Raw genomic sequence first — 22,962 nt, 5'->3', positions numbered from 1 at the left:
GCTTATAGTAGAGCAGAAAAGATAGGACCCGGTGATGAACTAATTGGATAGGAGGGGAAAGGGAGAACAGAGTCAAAGGTAAGACCAGCATTTTCAACATGAGAGACTGGGTGAATGGTAGTGCCACTGACAGAAATATCTTAGTCTGAAAAATCAGATGTAATAGGTTTAGGGGGAAAGATAGTTTGGATATCTTTCAGGTTTGGATATGTTGAATTTGATTTGTTGGCAGGACATTCAGTTTGAAGGTGGCTGTCTGAAACTCAGGAGAGAGAACTGGGCTAGAAATAGTGATTCTTGGAGAAAGTTTGGAGCAAGTTTGGGAAAGAAAAAGGGAATAGTACTGAAGTGTGAGTAGCGGTAGGTGGGCTTAGGTAGAATAGTAATGACAGAAACATAGGCGGGAGGGAGGTAGAATACTGAGGAAAAGGACATGTGGAGATGTCCTTTAGGGACAAGATAGTAGGATAGGAAGGCAGACAAGTTTTAGGGTCCTCTATAGAAGGGGAACAATGAAAAACAGTCTAATGATTCATTGAGTATAATTTGTTGGATAACTTCCCTCTCAACTGGAAGTTGTGCTGAGTCCCAAACTACATGATTACAAACTCTGTTCTCCTTTGTCATGAAGACAAGCGCCTTCCTTAACTGGGTAAGTCTTCCTTTCAAGCATGCAGGAGCAAAGGAGAGCACAGGTAATAAGGGAAAGTGAGGAGGAAAGTACAGCAGAATCTGGAAGTGCAAAGAAGAGGAGAGGGGAACTTAGGGTAAGGAGGAAAGGAGAGAAAGAGAAATACAAGTGAGTGGAATTCATAGTGAGAAAAGGAGAGAAAAAAGAAAGAACGTAAAAGGATAGGTAGAGAAAGGAAGAGAAGAATGGGAGTGGAGGAATCTCTTGGGCCAGCTTTCAGGGTCTGTCTAACTCAAGCCACGGTGAGTGCCTTGTAGCCAACTTTATTCCGTAGCCTAAAAGTATGTGTGTCTAGGGTAACTTGCCCCTCCCCCCCAAATGACGCTATATGAGTGGAGGAGAGGTTCTAATTCTAGTTCTACAACTTAGCAGATTGGTTCATTTGACCTGCCTGGGCCCAAGTTTCTCTTCAAATGAGAGGTTTGGGCTCAATGACCTCTAAGCATTTTAGAGTGGGAAGGGACCAGTGAGTGGAAGGCTCCTCTAAGAGCGAAAATCTGGTGGTTTCAGGTGCATTGCCTCCTAACCTAACGAAGGTCTATGGCCTTGAGAAAGCCTCAGGCCCCCCTCGGCCAAGGTCGGGCAATTACAGGTGGGAGAATCATTGACATGTAGGATGTCCGAAGTGGAAGGGACCTTAGAGGTCATCCAGTCCACCCCGTTCACTGCACGGAGGGGTGGGCTCGGTCGGTGGGCACAAGGCAGCCCCCGCGGCCGCCCGCTCCCCGCATCCCCGAGGCCGCGCTAAGCGGCGGAAAGCCAGCGGTGCCCAGCAGGGAGCCCAGGGAGCTGCGCGCTTGCTCTCAGGCCACGCGGGCAGCAAGAGGCAGTGCCCCAGTTTGTGGCCAATCAGGGAGTACGGGCTGTGCCCCGAGCCGGGCGGGCAGCGGTGCGTAAACAAACCCACGGAAACTCCTCCGCCCCCTCCGCGCTCTCTCGCTCGCCCCGGGCGCCTCGGGCTCCGCTCTTGCGCGCTCCTGCGTTCCGAGTTCTCCCTCCTTCCCCTGCCGCTAACACACCCCCACTCCTCTTCCTCCCTCCCGCGAAACTCCTCCGAGCCACTGTTCAGTCACCTACCGCCTCCCCACGCGCGCGCGCGTGCACACACATACACACATATCCACACGCGCAGGCACACACACACACACACACACACACACACACACACACACACATATCATGGCCTTTGGAGAGCAAGGTAAGGCAGTTGCGAGGTGCGGGAGCCTCCTTCTCTGCCCAGGGCGGGCCGGGAAGTTTCTTGCGTAGTTTTTTTTCTCTGCTCGGGGGTGCGGGCTGGGATCGGGTCGGGGGGGGGGGCGGAGCGGTGTTTGCGGGGACCTTTGGGGGCTGCGGCCGCGGGGCTATCGGGCAGGGCTGGGCCGGGCCGCGCCGGGCAGGGGGTGGGAGGAACAGCCGCCCGCTCCGCCCGGCGTCATGTGTCACAAGTTGCCCAACAAGCCCGGGGCCGCGGCGGGCTGCGGGGCCGGGAGGGCGGCCTCCGAGGGGCCGCGAAGTGCAGCCGTGCTGGCCGCTAGCGGCCACTAACTTTCTCCTGCGGGCAGCCCGCGGTTCCGCCCCGGCCGCCCGCGGCTCCTGCCCGTAGTTGTGACCGGAGGGAGCCCAGGCGATGTGTTTGAAGAAGCTGACGCAGTTGGTGACGCTCACAGCTTCCTGATGAGGGACCGGGAACAGCCGCACATTCACAGTGTTGGGTAACAAGCTCCGCTTTTGGCCGCTTCCCCCGCTCGGGATTGTTCTAGCAACGCGCCCCGGCGGCTAGTTAGGGAGCCGCGGGCCCGTGTCCAGAGCATCTGTTCCCAGGGTAATTATCTCTGGCTAATGTGCCATGGCAGCGCGGTTCGCTTCCGTTTTGATTAGCTCGGATTATTATATAAGATGTCACAGGAGGGAGGGAGCAAGTCAGAGGGGGAGGGCGAGCGGGCGGGAGGCGCGTTGCGAAGGCATTTTTTTGCTCCTTTCGCAAGTTGTGGGGGAGGGGCACGCGGGAGGTAGCAGGCGAATCGCTTGGGGCTGAGGACCTGGGGACCCACCTGTGTGCCCTCCAGCGCCTCTCCCTGGCGCATCCCCACGTGCATTAGCGGCTGGCTGGGGAGGAGGGGAGGAGGAGGAGGAGCCGGAGGAGGATGGTGATTCGTGAGTGTGTGTGTGTGTGTGTGTGTGTGTGTTCTACAAGCGCTTGTGCGGGGGGCGAAACGTGCCCGGTGCCCTCCCCCATCCTTACGCCCCCTTTACACGCGTCTCACTTGAGGTGTGTGGACCTTAAAAGCTCAATTTAAATATTAAGAAATCTGCGTGTGCGCCCGTATAGTACGTACGGAACGTGTGGCCGCGCTCTGAAAGACGCGTGAATGAATCATCGGTTGCTTGGAATGAGCGCTGATGATTCACCCAGGCGAGGTACACACACACACACACCCCACATACACCACATACACCACATACACATACACATACACGCGCTCGTACACCATGTGTGCCTTTATTGACAGCAAAAGGAGAATAGAAGCCTCTAAGAAACGGGGGCCAAGGGTTTGCAAATCTTGGTGAAGTCTGGCTTTGAGGGCGGGGGATAGGAACCCTTCTCCACATCCAAATCTTACTCTGATTCCCTAGGGTGTCTTAATCTAAGTTACCTGATCTGGTTCACAGCTAGGCTGTGTCTTAATTACATTCAGAATTCACTTAGTTTGGATGCCCTGTCGACATTCATAGGGCTAGATTAGACCAGTAGCATCTATTTTCCTCTTTCTTCTGGGAGAGGTGAAGTAATTAAGAAAAATTAGAGGAAATAATTTCAGCAGAGTTCTGCTGATAGCTTAAGGAGTTAGATCGTTAGGTGAGTCAAATAAGCTGCTGTGCAACTCAGCTTTAAAGAATTGAACTATGTACTTCTTGCCTTTGACAAGGTACCTTATTATTATTGGCCCCCACTTACTATATGCCCCATTTCTCTCTCTCCCTCTCCTCCCTCCCTCCCCCCTCTCTCTGTCTCTGTCTCTCTGTCTCTGTCTCTCTGTCTCTCTCTCTCTCTCTCTCTCTCTCTCTCTCTCTCTCTCTCTCTCTCTCTCTCTCTCTAATTTCAGAAGTACAAGTATCATAGCCAGTATTCTTGAGTGTCTCTGGCTTCTCTTGAAGGCCAAAGCAAATCTTGAATATCATAGACATAGAAATGTAGGACTCAGTTGCCTTTGTAAACCCTTGTTCTTAGGTATTATTAGGGGTGTTAGTTCTCTGTGTTTCAGCATGACATTTTCTGCTTCTGTGAACAGATGGCATCTGTAGTGAGTGTGTGTTAAGTAATCAGTTTTAAGATGCTCTGAATGATGGAAGCCTTGAGTTAAGAGGAAGACATGTAGAGATTTGCTGTTTTGCACAGTAATACAACTTTTAATTGTTGATTGAAAGTGATACAGAAAGTTTAGGAAGCTTAAGTGGATCCTGAAAAGTTCAGTTCCCATAGTGATGTAGTCTTCTTTAGATTTTGTATGTTTAGGTTAATTTTTATTCCCTAAGATTCAGTGCCCAGACATTGCTTCAGTACTGGGGATAGCTCACAGTAGATAGGGAGCATTCAATGCAGTTTATGTTTTTAACTGGAATCATAGATATTGGGGAGAAAAAGGATGTGGCGATAAGCACTTGAGTTGAAATCAGATGACCTGGGGTTACATTCTCGCTCTATAACTTACTAACTTTGTGACCTTGGATCTTAGTTTCTTCTCCTGTAAAATGAGTGGGTCGGGCTACATGAGCTATGTATGAATTTAGTCTGTCTGTCATTGATATCTACTGAACTTAAGTGACACCAAATATGATGAGCATTTCCATATACAGAAGATTTAAAAAACCCCTAAACTTGTACAGCAAATATTTGAACATATTTCATTTTTTGTCCTAAAAAAATTAATTGTGGATTTAATGAAAACCAAGGAAAAAAAAGAGAACATTTACATGTACAAAGCAGAACAGAGACAGGTAATTGTGAAAATACAAGTCAATATTATGGACCTCTTGCTTTAAAAAAAAGTAAAAAACAAATGAATTGTTTTTATTTTTAAAACCTGTCCTACTTGCCTGTTATTTTCTTCTGAACTTCCTTCAGTCTAATCTGTGATTAAAAAAAATATTCAAGGACCATCTTTATTTTCTCCGTTATTTGGTGACCCTGTTGCTATCTCTGTTCTCCTCTCTTAATCTATTCCACCCCTCCCCATACAAAAAGAAAAATTCAGTCATTGTAACAAATAAGCAAAATCAAACTAAATATCCATCTATTTGTCAAGTCCAGAAATGTTTGTCTCATTCTCTGTCTTGAGTCTACCATTCCTCTGTCAGGAGATATGTGGAATGCTTCCCCGGGAGCTGTGCCTGATCATTGAATTGATCAGAGTTCTTCAGTCATTCAAAATTGTTAGTCTTTAGGATGCTGTTATTATATAAATTGTTTTTCTGGCTCTGCTTACTTCACTCTGCATCAGTTTATACAAATCTTCCCAGGTTTCTTTGAAACTGCCATCTCAAATGAGATAATATGTGTGAAGTGCTAAGCACAGTGCCTAACCCACAGTAGGTACTTAATAAATGCTTGTTTCCTTATCCCCTCACTCCTTTTACTGTTGCCCTAAATGACCTTTAAGTCCCTCCTCCCCCTCCAACTTTCTGTAATTCTTGAGATCATCTAATTCATGAGTCCAAGCTAAAAAGCTAAGAGTTAGAAATATTTCACTGCTGATATTTTAAGTTAACAGCAGGGTGGGATTTTAAAAACATATACTGACATGTGTACACACATATATTTTACAAAGATTTTAAACATTAAACTTAGAGTTTAATTCAATATATATATTTATGGATATAGAAATATATGTTTATAGCTCTATTATCTCATCGATGTGAGTATTGTATCTGAGAATGGGGATTGAACTTGTCCATGCCTATCCATGATATGTGACTATTTCACATATAAACTGTGAAACAAATTAAAATTTAAATACTATTAAAACTCACACGCCTACAAAAGGCTACTCAATTTCCAGATTATTTTCTTGCCCCTACTCTCAATGTTTTTATTTTTTAAAATTTTTTTTAGTTTTTATTATTTTTTGTTTGTTTTAGACAGTTGGGGTTAAGTGATTTGCCCAGGGTCACACAGCTAGTAAGTGTCAAGTGTTTGGTCTGAGGCTGGATTTGAACTGGGGTCCTCCTGACTTCCAGGCCAGTGTTGTATCCACTGCACCACCTAGCTGCCCCTCAGTGTTTAATCAATGAAGAATTAGATTTGACTATGATGTGGACGTTCAGCAGTCATCTCTCCACAACATATATTTTATTTTTTTTTCTTTTTTTTTTTAAGGCAATTGGGGTTAAGTGACTTGCCCAGGGTCACACAGCTAGTAAGTGTCAAGTGTTAGGTCTGAGGCTGGATTTGAACTCAGGTACTCTTGACTTCAGGGCAGGTGCTCTATCCACTGCACCACCTAGCTGCCCCAACATATATTTTATGAAATTTTAGTGGCTTCTCTCTAGGTTTAGGAAGAATATTTGTTCCTTTGGATCAACTTGTTTAACTTGAGAATTGTGTGGGAATTGAAAAAACAGAAAAGCTCGACTCTCTTTTTCCTGCTTTTATCAAGGAGAAAGTGAATTAAACTGCTGAGTCAACTGATTTATTTGTTAACTTGGTTTTAAATGAGTTTTCCTTTTTATAAATAAAAATGATTGACAATTAGAAAATAGATATGCTTATTTTAATTAGCACAGTTGCACATAAGAGACTTGGTTGGTTATGTTGAAAGAATATAGAAACAGGATTCAGGAAACCTGAGTTTTAGACCTGGCCCTGCCACTGACAAGTCAACCAGACATCTCCCGGGACCTTTGTTTTTCTCATCTATAGAAGGAGGGGTTTGGATTTTGTGATTTCCGTGGTCCCTTTCAGTTCTAACATCCCATGAAATCAGTCAAGGATGCTTTTCGGGGAGTAAAGCAGTTGAAATGAGAAAGTAGATTATATGGCTTATCTAGACTGGCCACTCTTAGGTAGAAAAAGGAAAATTAAGTAAGGAGAGTTTGGTGGACTTGGTAGTTTGTTTTTTAGTGAAAAAAAGTTTACTTGGAGAGAAACAGCGAATTAAATTCAGATTTTCTTGATCATAGGGATAAAGAGGAAGGGAGGAAGGTTAAGGTGAAGGGGTCTTGGCGTTAAGTGTTGGCAGCACTAAAATGTTGTTAGCTTCATGATTTTGTGAACTATATGCTGTTCAATTCAACAAACGTTACAGAACACCAACTAACTGGCCGAGTGCTGTGCAAAGTACTGGAGATACAAAGACAAAAATCAAAACTCCCCTGCACTTCAGGTCTTAACATTCTACTGAGAGGACATAACATTTACACAAGTAATTGGATGAAAAGTATTTGTGAGGTTTGTGAGGCAGCATGACATATTGGATAGAGTGCTGGATTTGGGTCAGAGACACATGGGTTGAAATTCCATAACAGCTACTTACTGGCTGCCTGACAGTGGGCAGGTCACTTAATTTCACTGTTAAATGAGGATAGTAATAGCATCTGCTTCACAGGTTTATTATGTGGTTTGAATGAAATGTCTGTAAAACCCTTTGTAAATTTTAAAGTACTATGTATATTGCTAATTTTTATTATTACTATTAATGAAGCAAATACAAAGCAATTCATTGTGGAGAAGAGAGAATTAAAAATGAGCAGGCTCAGGAAAGTCTCTGAATGAGAGGGAAGCCCAGGGCAATGAGGTGGTGCAGCGGATAGAGTACCGGCCCTGAAGTCAGGAAGACCTGAGTTCAAATGTGGTCTCAGACCAAACACTTGACACTTAACTAGCTGTGTGACCCTGGGCAAGTCACTTCACCCCAATTGCCTAAAGTTAAAAAAAAATAAGACGGAGCCCCTGAGATGAGCCTTCAGATGAGCTAGTGATTAAAAGAGGTAGAAGTAAGGAAGAAGAGCACTTGGGGCACAAGAAACAGCTTGTACAAAGGCCTGTAAATGAGACATGGAATGTGGGTAGTTTGACTGGAAGAACAGTGTGCATGGGGATAGATGATATGAAATAATTTTGGAAAGCCTGGCCAGAATTTGATCATGAATAAATTTAAATGCCAAACTGAGAAGACGGTATTTCATCCTATTGCCACTAGGTAAATAGAGACTCCCTGAAGTTTCTTGAGTGGGAGATTGATGTGACCAGATGTGTTTTAAGATTAACAATTTGACATTTTGTGTTGAGGATAGATTGGAGGGAAGGGAGATAGGAAATAGGGAGGTGATGGGGATCTAATCTAGGTTTGTAATGATAAGAGTAAAAATAAGGGGGTGACTGAGTATATTGTCAAGGTGGAATCATTATGATTTGAAGAGTTGAGGATGACTGCTAAGTTTTGAACTAGGGTGACTAAAAAAGGTTGGTTGTGCATTGTACAGAAATAGGCAAGCTTGGAAGAGGGGTAGGTTCGGGGAAAAGGAAAGCAAGTCCGTTAGGGACATGCCAAAGGATATCCAATTAGAGATGGCCCAGAATTCAGAAGAGAGATGAAGGCTGCATATGTAGATTTGTGAATATTTTACATGGGATGAATAATTGAACAAGGCAGCTGATGATGTCACCAAAAGAGAGATGGTGTAGAGAAAAAAAGAGAGAGGAGAGCCTGGGATAAAGCCTTAGGGATGCCTATACAGAAGGGGTGGTACGTGGATGAAGATATAGTGAAGTATTTTGAAGAGGAACAATCAGACGTATAAGAGAACCAGGAAAGAGCAGTCACAAAAACCTAGTTAGGAGAGATTATTCAGGAAGACGGGCTGCTCAGCAGTGTCAGAATCTTCGGGGAAATCGAGGAAGACAAGAACTAAGAAAACATTGGAGTTAAAAACGGAGATCACTGATAATCTTGGAAAGAGCAGTTTTAGTTAACTGTTGGTTGGCAGTCAGATTTCAAGGCATTAAGAAGAAAATCGAGAATGAGAAGGTGGAGGCAGGAAGTACAAATGTCTTTTTCTGGGAGTCTGTGAAAAGGAGGAAATGTTAAAGGATGGTAACTTGAGAAGATGAAGGCTTTCTTCATTACAGGGCAATCTGGGCATGTTTGTAAGCAGCATGCGCAGAGCCAGTGGATAAAGGAAATTAAAGATTAGAGAGAAAGTGATCAGAGGGGAACTCTTCAGAAGGAAGTGGAAACGGATATGATCAGGGTGCAAGTTAGAGGGTTTCGCCTTGTCAAGAAGAAGAGCCTCCTCTATCAGAGGCTGGAGCAAAAGAGGAGAGAAAAGAGTTTGGTTGATATAGAAGGATGTGAAGTACAGAGTTGGGAAGATGCTTGCTATGGATGGCCTCTGTTTTCTTTATCAGAACCAAGATGGTGGGGTACAGGCAGGGACTCCTCAGAGCTCTTCCAAATTCCCCTCAAGCCAATTTTAAAATAACACCTCAAAGCAAGTTCTCGAGTGACAGAACCAACGAAAGGATGGGGTGAGACAATTTCCAACCCAAGACAGCTTAGAATGTGGGCAAGAAAAGTCTGTCTGGGGTGACAGTGGAGCACAGTTCAGCACAGGCCAAGCACCAGCACACCACTAACAGGCCTTGAGGGTGACTGAATTGGCAGTGGAGGTTTCTGGAGTTCTCAGCTGGTTGATAAGGGGGTTGGTCAGGAGATTAGAGGGAACTCTGTATAGGCACTGGGTACAGGACTTTGTTGCTTTGCCCATATGTGGTTCTGGGTCACAGTCCCAGGGTGAGGAGGACACTGTGGCCACAGGGGACACAGTTCCAGGGCAGAAAAGAGTGCTTGTGTTGTGCACAGGCCAGGAGAGCAATAAGCACTTTTCCTTAGATCATACCACTTTGGAAGAACCAAAAACTTACAGTATGAAAACAGTATGAAAAATCTGAAGTTTGTGACAGTACCCCCTCCACCCCAGGAGTAGAGTCCAAGTTTAACATAAAGTTAAAAGTCAAGAAATAGGCTGGAAAAAAGAGCAAAGAACAAAAAAAAGAAAAGAAAAGAAAAGGAACGTGACTGTAAAAAGTTACTATGGTGACAGGGAAGATCAAAACAAAATCAGAAGACGACAACAGAGTCAAAAACTGCTACATCCAAAGTTTCAAAGAAAAATGTTAATTGGTTCAGGCCCAAAAAGAATTCCCGAAAGTGCTTAAAAAGGATTTTAAAAATTAAATAAGAGAGGAAGAGGAAAAATTGAGAAAAGAAATGAGAGTGATCCAAGAAAATCATGAAAAAAGAGTCAACAGCTTGGTAAGAGAAGCAAAAAAAAAAAATACTGAAGAAAATAATGCCTTAAAAAGCAGAATAGGCTTAATGGTAAAAGAGCCACAGAAATCCACTGAAGAGAAGAACACCTCAAGCAGAATTGGCCTAATGGGAAAAGATGTACAAAAGGCTATAAAACCAGGCATACCCTTTGGCCCAGCAGTACTACTTATAAGGTCTGTATCTAAAGAAATTTTGTTTTGTTTTGTTTTAAACAGGTGTTTGTTTTTTTTTTTTGTGGTGGCAAAGAATTGGAAATTGAGGAGATGCTCATCAATTGCAGAATGACTGAACAAGTCATGGTATATTATTGTGATGGAATACTGTGCTATAAGAAAAAGCAAGATGCTTTCAGAAAAACCTGGAAAGACTTATTTGAACTGATGCAAAGTGAAATGATCGGAACCAGGAGAACATTGTATACAGTGACAGCAATATTGTACAATCATCAGCTATGAATGACTTAGCTGTTCTCAGCAAGACAACAATCTAAGACAATTCCGAAGGGCTTATGGTAAAAACATGCTGTCCACCTCCAGAGAAAAAACAGATGGAATCTGATTGTAGATTGAAACATGCTCTTTTTTTAGCTTTTTTTTTTTCTCTCTCTCTCTCTTTTTTTTTTTTTTTTGTAGAGGGCCAGCCTTAAGAGTCCAATATGGGTTTAAGATCCAGGACAGAGTTTGACCTTTGCCTAGGCTTTAACCCAAAGGGCTCAATAATTAAGAAGCAGTGCTCTCCAAATCTTTCCCTGGTAGGAGGCTCCTGAGACTTTCCTTCCCACTCTTTGTACCTTAGATTTACATATTCACTCCTCTATACAGCCTTGGAATTTACAACCCTATCTAGGAACTCTGATAAGGAGGAAATGTATGTTATCACATCCTTCACAGATGTTTCAGGGAGTGTCTCATGGGGAGGACTCTTTGAAGTTAGGATGGATTTTCTGTTTATATCCTGTACCCTCAGATGAATAAACTGTGTCAGTTCCTATTGCTCCACCTGGCCCACGTCTCAAGTTTATTTCGCGCCTTTCCGTTCGGCGTACTATCTGGTTGCAGGCGACGTTTTTTGATCCATGTTTTCTTTTACAATATAACAAATATGGAAATGTGCTTTGCATGACTATGCCTGTATTACCTCTGTCAAATTGCTTGCCATCTCAGGGAGGGGAGAGGGAGAAAATTTGGAACTCAAAATTTAAAAAAAAAATTAAATATTAAAAATTCTTTTTACTTGTAATTGGGAAAAAACAAAAAATCAAGTGTGAGGCAGAATCTTGAAAGGAGGCATGGGGATGGAATGATGGCATAGGTGGCTTGAGCAGAGAAAAGACAAGACGTGGCAGTGTATGCCTATAATCCTTGTCACTTGGGAAGCTTAGGCTGGTGGGTCAGGAGCTTGGGAAATCTGACCTACAGTACACTAAAATGATCTGGTATTAAGTCCAGCATTGATAAATACAGGGAGCCTGTAGGAGTAGGGGGAACCATCAGAATGCCTAAGGAGATGTGAACCAGCCCATGTTGGGAATATTAGGTCAAAGTTCCCATGCTGATCAGTAGGGGAATTGGACCTGTGGCCTGGGTCAGAGAGCAAGACTCAGTTTAAAAAAAGAAAGAAAAAAGAAGCAGCATGAAGAGGAGGTTTGGAAGAGAGACTCTGTAGGGAGTGTGATATAGTTAGGGACTAAAAGTCAATAAAAGATTTGCCTTGAAACAATGAGGCCTTATTTAAAATTAGATCAAATACTTTTTTGTTTTTTTTATAATAGCTTTTATTTATTTATTTGTTCGTTCATTTATTTATTTTTAGGGGAATTATTTTATTGGTAGGAGTTCGAGGTTGGTACAGGAATCACTAGAATTTCTTTGCTGTTGGAAGTCAGTGGCAATGGATATCTCAGAAGCAGAAAATATCCAATGGTTAAATAGAAATTTGCCTTGGTGACAGCCTTGTACATTTAAACAACCTCCTAAAGGTGGCACTTCCTCTCTGTCCACCCCTTTTTTTTTTAAATTTTAACATGTGTTTTTAAAACTTTGGGTTACAAATTTTCTCCTTTCCTCCCTCCCCACCCACCCTCATTGAAAAGGCAAGCATCATTATAGAGGTTATAGATGTGTAGTCATGTAAAACACTTCCATACTAGTCCTGTTGTGAAAAACTAAGTATATTTCCCTTCATCCTATCCTACCCCCCATTTATTCTATTCTCTCTTTTGACCCTGTCCCTCCTCAGAAGTGTTTGCTTCTGATTATCCCCTCCCCCAATCTGGCCTCCCCTCTATCAACCCCCTGCTCTCCTGTCCCCTTCCCCCCTTATTTTCCTGTAGGGTAAGATAGATTTCCATATCCCATTGTGTATGTTATTCCCTCCTTAAGCCAAATCCTATGAGAATAAGATTCACTCATTCTGTCTCACCTTCTACCATTTCCTCTCCACTTTAAAAGCCTTTTTTTGTGTGTTTCATGTGAGATAATTTACCCCATTCTACTTCTCCCTTTCTCCTTCTCCCAGTATAATCCTCTCTTACCCATTTTTATTCTCCAGATATCACCCCTTCATCTTCAACTCACCCTGTGCCCTCTATCTATCTATCCATATATATAATGTTTTCCCTCCCACTACCCTAATACTGACAAAGGACTCATGAGTTACAAATATCATCTTTCCATGCAAGAATGTAAACAGTTCAACCTTAATGAGTCTCTTATGATTTCTCTTTCCTGTTTACCTCTTCCCTGTTTCACTTGAGTCTTGTATTTGAAAGTCAAATTTTATATTCAGCTCTGGTCTTTTCTTCAGGAATGCTTGAAAATCCCCTATTTCATTGAATGACCATTTTTTACTCTGAAGGATTATACTCAGTTTTGCTGGGTAGGTGATTCTCGGTTGTGATCCTGTCTCCTTTGCCCTCTGGAATATTATATTCCATGCCCTGCAGTCCATTAATGTAGAAGCTGCTAAATCTTGTGTTATCCTGATTGTTTCCACAATACTTGAATTGTTTCTTTCTGGTATAATAGTTTTTATTGATGGAGGTTTTTTTTTAATTGTCTGTATAGCTTCCCTAAATATTTATTTCTTCTTCTCTTCCCAGAGTGCCATGCCATATGGCCAATGGTATTTTTAAAGACAAAAAAGATGAAAAAAATATTTTAACTGCTCAACACATTGAAAAAGTCTTAAAATATGTGAAACATACGACACCTGTAGAGCTCCCATCTCTTCAAAAGGGTATAGTAAGGGCAAGCTAGGTGGTGCAATGGATAGAGTTCTGGCCTTGGAGTCAGGAGGACCTGAGTTCAAATCTGGCCTTAGACACATAACACTTACTAGCTGTGTGACCCTGGGTACGTCACTTCACCCCATTGCCTTACCAAAGAAAAAAAGGGGGGTGTAGTAGAAGGATCTTCTCATCTTTTCTTTTTAGATGTGCTTGTTCTTCATAATTTTGCAACATTTTCTAGTGCTTGTTTCTTTTTATATTGTTATAGTCATTGTGTATATTGTTTTCCTTAATCTGCTTATTTCTACATCAGTTTATGTAGATCTTTTTCATGCTTCTGTGTTTATTATATCTTACAGTATGGTGATATTCACATAGCACAATTTGTTTAGCCATTCCCCAATCAGTGGGAATCTACTTTGTTTTGAATTTTTTGTCAGGCAGTCAATAAAAATATATTAAGCACCTACTGTATTCCAGGCACCATGCTAAGTACTGAGGATACCAAGAAAGGTCAAAGACAGTCCCTGCTCTCAAGAAACTCACAATCTAATGGGAGAGACAATATGAAAATAACTGTACAAGCAAGATATATGCATATATACATATATGTGTGTATATATATATTCAAGATAAATTGGAAATGATCAACAGAAGAAAGGCACTAGCCTTAAGGAATCAGGAAATGCTTCTTGTAGAAGGTGGGATTTTGGCTGGGATTTGAAGGAAACCAGAATGGGCCAGAGAGGGTGATAAATTAGCAGAGGTGGGTTATCTGTGGCATGGAGGCCACATGTGGCCTTGTAGGTCCTTGGGTGCAACCTTTTGACTGAGTCCAAGTTTTGCAGAACAAATCCTTTTATTAAGAGTTACACTTGAGGATCTAGAGGGCCACATGTGGCCTCAAGGCCACAGGTTTCCCACCCTTGAAGAGAATATTGGACAAGTCAGTGAAAATACCTGGAGTCCAGAGATGAAGTGTCTTATTTGAGGAGCAGCAGGGAGGCCAGGGTCAGTGGATGACAATGTACATGGGGGAGAGTAAGGTAAAAGAAGGCTGGGAAGGGCCTTGAAAGCCAAATGGGATTTTTTTAATATGATCTTTGAGGCGAATGGAAGAACTGGACTTGATTGAATAGAGAAGTGATATGGTCAGTTCTGCTCCTTAAGAAGATCAGTTTTAATAGCTGGAGTGGGGAGAAACTTGAAGCTGTTGTCCAGATTTTTCTCTGAACTTCTTTTAAGAAGGAGGGGGGTAATCTCCAAAGTCTCCAGTCTGCTGTAGTCTTCTCATTCTTCTGATCTCTGCCTTCTTATCTACTGTTGCTCCTTATCAGATTTCTGATTCCTTCTGTTTCAGGGTCTGTTCTGTGACCCATCTCTAAGTCTGGTTGAAAAACCTGGACTCCACAGTTCTGTCTTTTGAAACATAAACATGATAGAATTTTCCAATAATCTCCAAACAGTTCTTTGATCTCTGTTGTTCTCAGCTATATTTTTAAAACCCTGAAAACCATATCTAAATAAGCTGATTGGCAATAATGCCTTAAAGTCATATTTTCCTTGGTTTCTGGGACCTTGAGGACTGCTTTAACACAAGTATGGGTATATTTCTCTGAGAGACTTGTTTTATCTTAGTCCTGAGAAGTGTCTCTATCTTCTTTTGAAGGAAACAATGAAAAAACAGTAAGTGCTTACTAGGTGTTTTACTATGGGGATGCAAATAAAAAAGGCAAAGACAGCTCATACCATTAAGGAACTTGTATTCTCATGGTGGAGAAAAGGCCTTGGAGGGAGGTGGTTAGGCCACATATGGCCTTGAGGCCGAAGGTTCTCCACCCGTGCTCTAGGAGTAGAGAGTGAAGTAAAAGTGGTCTGGGGATTTTCTAAAAATGCAAAAGAGGTGCTGGGACTGATTAGTAAGGCTGTTCTCCAGCAAGGTTGCTGGACAGAGACACGAAATACCATTTTCTGCCTTCTTTAGAAACTAAAATATACACATATGAAAAAGCAGTACCTTGCAGGCTGACATGGATAGCTGGAGCAAACCTCAAAGGGAGGAGAGATTGCTGAGTGATGGTGGCCAGCAATAGATGGAAGTGGCAGTAAGGAGCTTGGAATGCCTCTTCCTTTTCCTGTTCTAGTATGTAAGTGATCATGCATTACTGGAGAGAGTGGCCAGGGTCACAGTGTGATATGGAAGGAGCTAGGTATCTCTTCAGTGTAAGAAGATGAAAGGAGTGGGAGAGGAAGAGGGGCCCTAGATGGTGGTAGAGGGCTGAGGTGTGGTTGGTTAATTCGCTGTCTCCCATCAACAACTCCAGCTCTACCTCTGGCCCCTGAATCCACTTCAGTGTTGTCTCAAATTTCAGATTTCTTTGTTTTTGTTAACTTCTGTTGTAATTCTATGTGTGGATTTGCTTTGTGGCTTTTCCAAAAAGTTGTGTTGGGGAAGAAAAGGTAGATCAAAGGAGGATTTAACTGTTCCTAGAGATTGGTATGTGATGAGTTAATATCACAGGGGAAAAGGTTCTCTGCAAAGGAGAATGTTCTGTTGCCTGGAAAAGATATAACAGGAAGGGTTCATAGGAAGGTGAAAACCTGCAATGAATTTAACTCTCACCCAGTACATTCTAGGGTACTGAAACAACTAGTACATATGATTACTAACATAGCAACGTAAATAAGGTGCACTGGACAGTTCCAAAGACCCCCACAATATAATACTGTATATGTACTATATTTCCTTCTGCTATTGATAGTTTCCCTGTTGGTTTATCTGCTTAGACTTTAATTGGGGTCTTTAATTGAGTTTTCTTCCTCCTGAAATCTTTGGCAATTTCTGTCTTTTTCCCCTCATTATTTTCCTCCCATTTCTCACTTTCTGACTCCCTCCCCTTAGATGGTAGTTTCCCTGAAATCTAGATCTGAGTCACATTTTCCTTCTATGCTGGGCAGTTTATGGCTTACCAATCTGTGCCCCAAGACTTCTAGGAGGAAAGGACTGACCCCAGTTGGATGCAGAGCACTTTTTCTCAAGTGTAGTGGAGTGCTACATAGCCCCAGCTATGTGTGTCACATATCTCTGCCACCCTACTATCATAGCCCAAATAAGCAAATAACTTCAGTTTGGAACTCCAGCTCAGGGGGAGGGTGAGGAAGAAAAAAGTGGAATATAGAGTTGAGTTATTTTGCAAGTCCCTGGGTTTGCCTGTGCAGCCTTGCTGCCAGGAGTATATGGTGGGTGGTGGGTAAGAGGATACTGAGTGACACTGAAGTTGCTTTATCTTTTGTGCATAATTCCTATTTTGGAGAAATGTCCTAAGAATCAAAGAAAATGTCTAGTCTTACTTCAACTTATTAGTCACGTAATTCAAAAGTTTCTCTTTTATTTTTATATATATATATATATGTATATATGCGCTATACTTAGGTGAGGTCTAGACACAAAGTGGTTTATAAATACCCCCAGACTATTGCTTTTGGGGCCTCATACCTCACCTAGGTATATGAGACACTCCGCTTCTCTCAGTTTGGCTTGTTCTCACACTAGCAAGTCTAACTTCTCCAAAGATAGACCCACCACCATGCAGTCCTAGGGCAACCCTGTTTAGAAGAAATATTCTTCCTCTACTGCCATTCTAGGTTTTGGGCCCCCATCCAACGTATTTTCTATCTGTATCACTGACTGCTCACAAAGCAACACATCCAGTATTGTGTATGGTGTTTACACAACCAGCCATTCCTAACAGTGATACTTTGGGATCTTAAACATAACTATTGACTTCATAAAATAGATAATAAGATTATAGATAATCATCCTTTAAAGAAAATACGTAAATAAGAAAATATGCCACAATATACGTATAATGCCAGATTATACTCTCGTGCCGGTGAACTCATCTGCAAACATCATTGTTATTGACTTCTTCAGGAACATCTGCACCCCAGGAAACTACATGGGCTCTCCATTTGGTTGTCGATCCTCTTCTCGCCTTACATACAGCCTTTAATATTCTTTTATTTAATTGTAAAACTTTTAGCTTTCATTTAACTGTAAAAGTCAAAGGCTTTTAGAAGTTGTTAAGTTAATGTGAAGAGTAGTTGTCCTTAACCTAGAGAAGTGCAAAGCCGGGTTCACTGTCCCTAATGCATACCAGCCCGGCCAGCTCTTGGTTCACTGGGCTGCCTGTGCTAACCAATCAGAATGGAGTTCATCACAGCATAGCTCTTCTGGCCAGGATTCTGGAGCAGTTAGAAAGCCTCTTCTGCTTTTCCTTCTCTAACCAGTAGTTGGCAGAAGAGAGCAGCAAGCCCTTAGGAAAATTGGTGCTGAAAGGCAATTGCTCTCAATGGAAGTCTTGGCCAGTGAAATAATGGTAAATGAGGAGTCTCTGAGCTGAAGCCTTCTTTCAGCTGACTGCTAACTGTCGTACAGAGCAGCCTTTAGAGCTCTCCAGCTGGGTCTTCAACGATTCTCAGGTTCTCCTTCCCTCTCTTGCCTGTATTCAGTAGCTGAAATGAGTCTTCTGACTGTGATTCATCTTTTTACTTTAAGTCACATCTCACCAGATTTCTCCTGTCAAATCAGCAGTCCTATTTCAATCATACTTCAGTCTCCAAACATATATGTGGTTTCTTTTTCTCAGTTTTATCTGCTTTAGTCATAAAACACACATATGTAAATTAGCCTCGCTCTGAAATTCTCAACAAGGTCATCTCTCCTTGGTGCCACCGAAGATGTAGTTCTTTGAAATCCCATTTCTCCAGTTTTTAATAAATAAAAGAGCTTTCTCTGCCTGTATAGCATTATGTTGTTTCCACACAAATAGGCATCATTCCACCTTGGTGGCAACAGTTCTGGTTCCTCACTTATACACAGCAGATCATTCTCTCCAAAATTGCTACATCCTGTCTGAAAGCTGGGGTTCTTCATCTACATTTTTTATCAGTTTACATTAAAGCTCCTATCTGCTTCCCTCCTCTCTCTTCCCTGCTCCTCTCCAGGTCATTTTCTTTCCCAAACTGTCCATATCCTGTCTGAAAGCTGTGTTTCTTCAAACACATTTTAATAGTTTACGTGAAAGTCCCTAGGGTCCTGTCCTCCCCTCTCCCATCTTATCTTCTTAGTATATATCTAGTAGTAATTTAATAATAGTAACTCACATTTGTATAGAACTTTTAAGGTTTATCAAGCCTTTAAATCACAATAACCTTGGGAAATAGGTAATATAGTTATTTTCCTCCATATTTTACAGATGAGAAAACTGAGGTTCATCAAATTTAACTGATTTTCCCAAAGATCACACAATGAGTAAGTGTCAGATCTGGGAATCAAACCTAACTCTCTTGACTCCAGGCCCAGTGTTCTCTTATTATTTGTTCATTTGACTTCTGAAGAAACACCAAATAAGACTTCAGCATTGATCATGACTTGTCTTATCATTTGGGCTTCAGCTAGGGAAGTACTATGCTTATGGGAAATAAACGGGTTAGATCTGAACTGGCAGAAGAACCCAATGATAACATTAATGGTTGCCTAAAAATGGTTATTTTTATCTTTAAAAAAACCCAACCTTATCCTGTCATCCTTGAAAACTGTATTCTCTCAATTTATTCCTTTACATTTCAAGTGAATTTGAGTGAATGAAGATGGTGGCTTTCAAGTAACATGAGTAAATGAAGGGTTCTGAAAAACAAGCAGCACCATGAGTTTTTCCCTTGGTTCACCAACTAGCTGTGTCCTGTCTCACTCTACAAGAAGTGGCAAAACCATCTTGCAGTTTTTTTTTTTTGTGGGAGAGGAGGAATGAGTATGCATGGGGGAATCTGTGATTGCATTGGCTTAGGGAGCTCTCAGCATGGACATTACTTGCGCTAATGTAGATCAATACTTGCTCTGAAGTTTATAGTCTCAGAAAGTTATCTAGGGCAAGGAGAGGCTCAGTAGACTTGTCCAAGTTCACATAAACAGTATGAGGCAGAAGGTTGGATTTGAACCCAGTTCTTTAGGATTCAGATCCATCTCTCTGCTAGACATATTAGGCCATGGTTATTTCAGAACCGGGAATGCCAGCAATTTTCAATGTTGTTGTTTTTTTTTCCCAAAGAGAAGGTTTTAAGAATGATAATTAAAAAAGTAAAATGTAAGGGAATGATCAAACAAATGAGAAAGTCAGTTTCATTTCATTATCTAACCTTCTTTTTCCCATCTTTAGGTTAAAGGTCTTGCTGCATAGAATTTTTGGCTAAAGACACAGTGTCCTCTTGAAGCAATTACTATAGGAGAGAGTTGAACTTTTATGAGGACCTAAAAGTATCAGAAGAAGATTTCGAGATCTTTATATATTTCCTGATACAACCCATCTCCTTCCTTGCAAATATTGAATCTGTTTTTAGGTTTAGATCTGTATGTGTAGGATTCATTACCTTATGCCGATAGATGCTTTGATTCATTTCTATGGGATAGTTCAGTTCAATTCAACAAACCTTTAAAGCCTACTGCTATGAAAAACACACTGTTATTCATGTTGGAAAGTATATGAGTATTTTTTAAACAACTATACTCTTAAAGTGGCTGGGTTTGGAGGTATATGCTTCTAGTCCTTCTGTTGGTGAAGCTAAAGCTAGTGAATGTCTTGAGTTTGGGAGTTCTGAGTTGTAGTTGGGCTAAATCTCGTACGGCTTTGTTGAGTCCCTGGACTCAACTTGAGTCTCCAACTTGCTTAAAGAGGGTGAACCAGGCCATGTTGGGAAAATGGTGCAGATTAAAAGCTTCTGTGCTTGCCACTATTGAGATTAGGCCTGTGTGGTGCCAGCTGTACTTTCAGCCTGGACAAGATAGAGAGAGACTCAGTCTCCCAAAAAAAGTGAAACCATTAAATCAACGTATGCTTATTGAAGTGAGTAACTTTATAACCTAATTAATTACCAGTTAATGAGTAGCCATGGGAAGCAGTCATTCCATTAGTTCTTACAGATATCTCCTGGAACCTTATTACCTGTGACTCACAGGGAAGGGTCAACTTCCATGTAGGAGTGTTGTGGCCTCTGAGAATGTATCTTTCATACAATACATGTTGTTGCTTTAAACATGGACCAGTGATTGTGGGAATGATTCCTTTTGGATTACCATATTACCACAGATGGTTGCTTGCTAGACTAAGGTGGCCATTTGGGGGAATTGACAGAAGAAACAGATGGTCTTATAAAGAACACAGATGTCACTTGATAGGAAAAATGGCACTTGAAGTGATGATCAAGAATGTCATAAATGGAAAGTTGGTGTCCATTTGGTCAGGTGATATTTCCATTTTCTGAATATTTTAAATAAGAAGTCATGGGAAAGGGGAAATTTATATAAAGTTGCTTCTAATTCTCTTTGAATATGGTCCCTATATAGACAGTAGTCTAATATTTATCTTTTCCCACTGCTTAGTATTTACAAAAATCCTGAGCATTTCTCACACAGAATAAAACCAATTCTTTATAGGTCCCAAATGTCTAAAATTTGAGTGAGTGTACAGTTATTTGAGTGGTAAGTACAGTTTTAGATTTGCAAAGGAGTCCAGTGCTAGTGGCAGTTTGGTAACTCAATTTAGTAACCTTGGGAAATTCCAGGTCCAAGGGTCAGATTTTGAGCACTCTTAAAAGCTTGTGGATCATATAGTTATATTTGTTATGATACTTATTTCCATAACTTTAATCATTGGCACTTGGAATGAGATTTAAATAACAGTATTTTAAACTCAGAATTAGCTTCATTTGTATAATTTAAAATGAGTAGAGACAGCATGGGATGGGGAGGAAAGTACCAGATTTGGGATCAGATGATCTGGGTTTGATTTTCAGCTTTATTGATGTATTTTCTTTTAAACTACACTTAATAAATCTCCCCTGCACACATGCGCACACTCGAGAACACACACACACACACACACACACCCCTCTTCAACAAAGAAAAAACATTTAGGTAAAACTAGCAAACCCAGGAACTCAGTATGTATACTGTGTTCCAGTTCTATAAGCCTTTCTTCTACTGAGTAGAGTGAGGAATGTTGCATCATTTCTTTGGGGTTAAGACTAGTCATTACAGTCAATCACATTTCAGTTGAACATTAGAGTTGTGGGCATTTTCATTATTGTAGTCACTGTCTGTAGTTTTCTCTTGGTTCTGCTTACTTCATTCTGCATCAGTTCCTGCAAGTCTTTGAATTTGAATTTTCTTTGAATTCTTCATATTCATTTTTGAACAGTGCAGTAATATCCTATTGTATTCATTTTCAACAGTTTATTCCTTAGTTGATGTGCATTCATTTTTCTTTCCACAAAAGCATGCTGCTATGAATATTTTAGTATATTTGGAGCCTTTCTTCCTGACTTTTGATTTCCTTGTGGTAAATGCCCAATAGTGGGCCCACTCAGTCAAAGGATAAGAACAATTTAGTGACTTTTCTTGTATAATTTTGAGCAACTTATTTAACCTCTTTTGCTCTGTTTCCTCGTTTGTAAAATGAAGGGTTTAGTCTAAATGACTGCTAATGTTCATGAAAGATCTAAATCCCTTTGAATGCTTTTTGATACATGAAGTAAGACTGTTGATCTAATCATTCTCCTTTATTGAATGACCTTCCTGATAAGACCTCCTTGAAAAGAACTGTACATTATTAATGTTCGGAAGTAGCAAAGATTCTAGAGGGGCTCTTGTTGATTGTTGATGGGAACCAAGTAGGTTATCTAGGTCCTTATTATGACTTCAGCATTAAAAAAAAGGTATGGAAGAGTACAAATTGCTGAAGATAATAAACCCTGGAAAAAAGTCTGCACTGTATAGGCAGTTTACCTGTTCACTGTCAAATGGGTGTCTTTGGTCAATAGAAGATAATGTAAGAAACCAAGCAATGAACTACTAGGCCAACTTGGGTTAGTTCCTGCCCTGCTATTAAGTAAGTCCTGTGGCAGAAACCTTTGCCCAGTGTGGTGATAAAGGTTTATTTACCAGTATAATCAGTCTGATACTACTATTAACTGATAATTAAAATTAACTTTTGTATATTAATTTCATAACATATCATTTTCCTTGTCAACAAACTGTCACTGGAATATCAAAAATTAAATGTCCTGGTTTAAAAACACTGAATTATGTCCTATGAGAAATATAAAGTATGTGTCAGTATGCCATCATTGAGGAAAATTGTAGCATCATTTGTTACTGTTAACAATACTTGTTTTTTTCCTGAAGATCTGAATGAAAAAAATTACTCCACAAAAATGGAGTAATAACATATATACACATATCAGTGGAGTAGCAAACAGCATTATACTAAAAATACTGTTTGCCTTAAAAAAAAAGCAGGAATGGTTGAACTTTTTAAGTTGTACTTTTAAAAAAAAGCATGATTTGATTGTGTAAACACGTAGTTTAAAAATATTTTTTCATACAATTTGCTAAAAATAATTTCACAAAGTTTTTAAATGTTATAATAAATGTAATAAAATAATACAAAGTTTTAATTGTTATATAAATTATATTGATAAGTTATATAATTGACAGTCTGCCTCCATGTACGAAGTTCCCACACAGCACATAAATAAAATGGAATTTTCCTATACAAAAAAAAATAGTGGTGGATTATTTTCTCATAAATTTAATGATCCTTTTTTCTTATGAATAAAAATTTGGAGGGACCAGTATAGCTAAAAATTTCTGACAT

At 40.8% G+C, this 22,962-nt stretch overlaps 1 protein-coding gene across 10 annotated transcripts in view; it reads left to right on the top strand.

Moving 5' to 3' along the window:
* The first annotated feature begins 1,603 nt into the window (after window positions 1–1,603).
* PCGF5 (polycomb group ring finger 5) overlaps window positions 1,604–22,962 on the top strand; it is a 135,529-nt gene continuing 114,170 nt past the window's right edge. For 7 of the 10 annotated variants that reach the window (XM_078151004.1, XM_020964115.2, XM_020964113.2 and 4 more), the window contains exon 1: window positions 1,604–1,889. The gene's annotated coding sequence lies outside the window, so the exon portion shown is untranslated. Of the gene's footprint in view, window positions 1,890–2,136; window positions 2,514–22,962 lie in introns of those variants that run through there. The other 3 variants (XM_078151002.1, XM_078151007.1, XM_078151001.1) reach the window with 3 other exon arrangements.

This window comes from Phascolarctos cinereus, unplaced genomic scaffold (genome assembly GCF_003287225.1).
Source record: "Phascolarctos cinereus isolate Bilbo 61053 unplaced genomic scaffold, phaCin_HiC Scaffold_3;HRSCAF=262, whole genome shotgun sequence".
NCBI lineage: Eukaryota > Metazoa > Chordata > Mammalia > Diprotodontia > Phascolarctidae > Phascolarctos > Phascolarctos cinereus.
The sequence above is the reverse complement of the archived record's forward strand: the minus strand, read 5'-3'. Positions and strand labels throughout refer to the sequence as shown.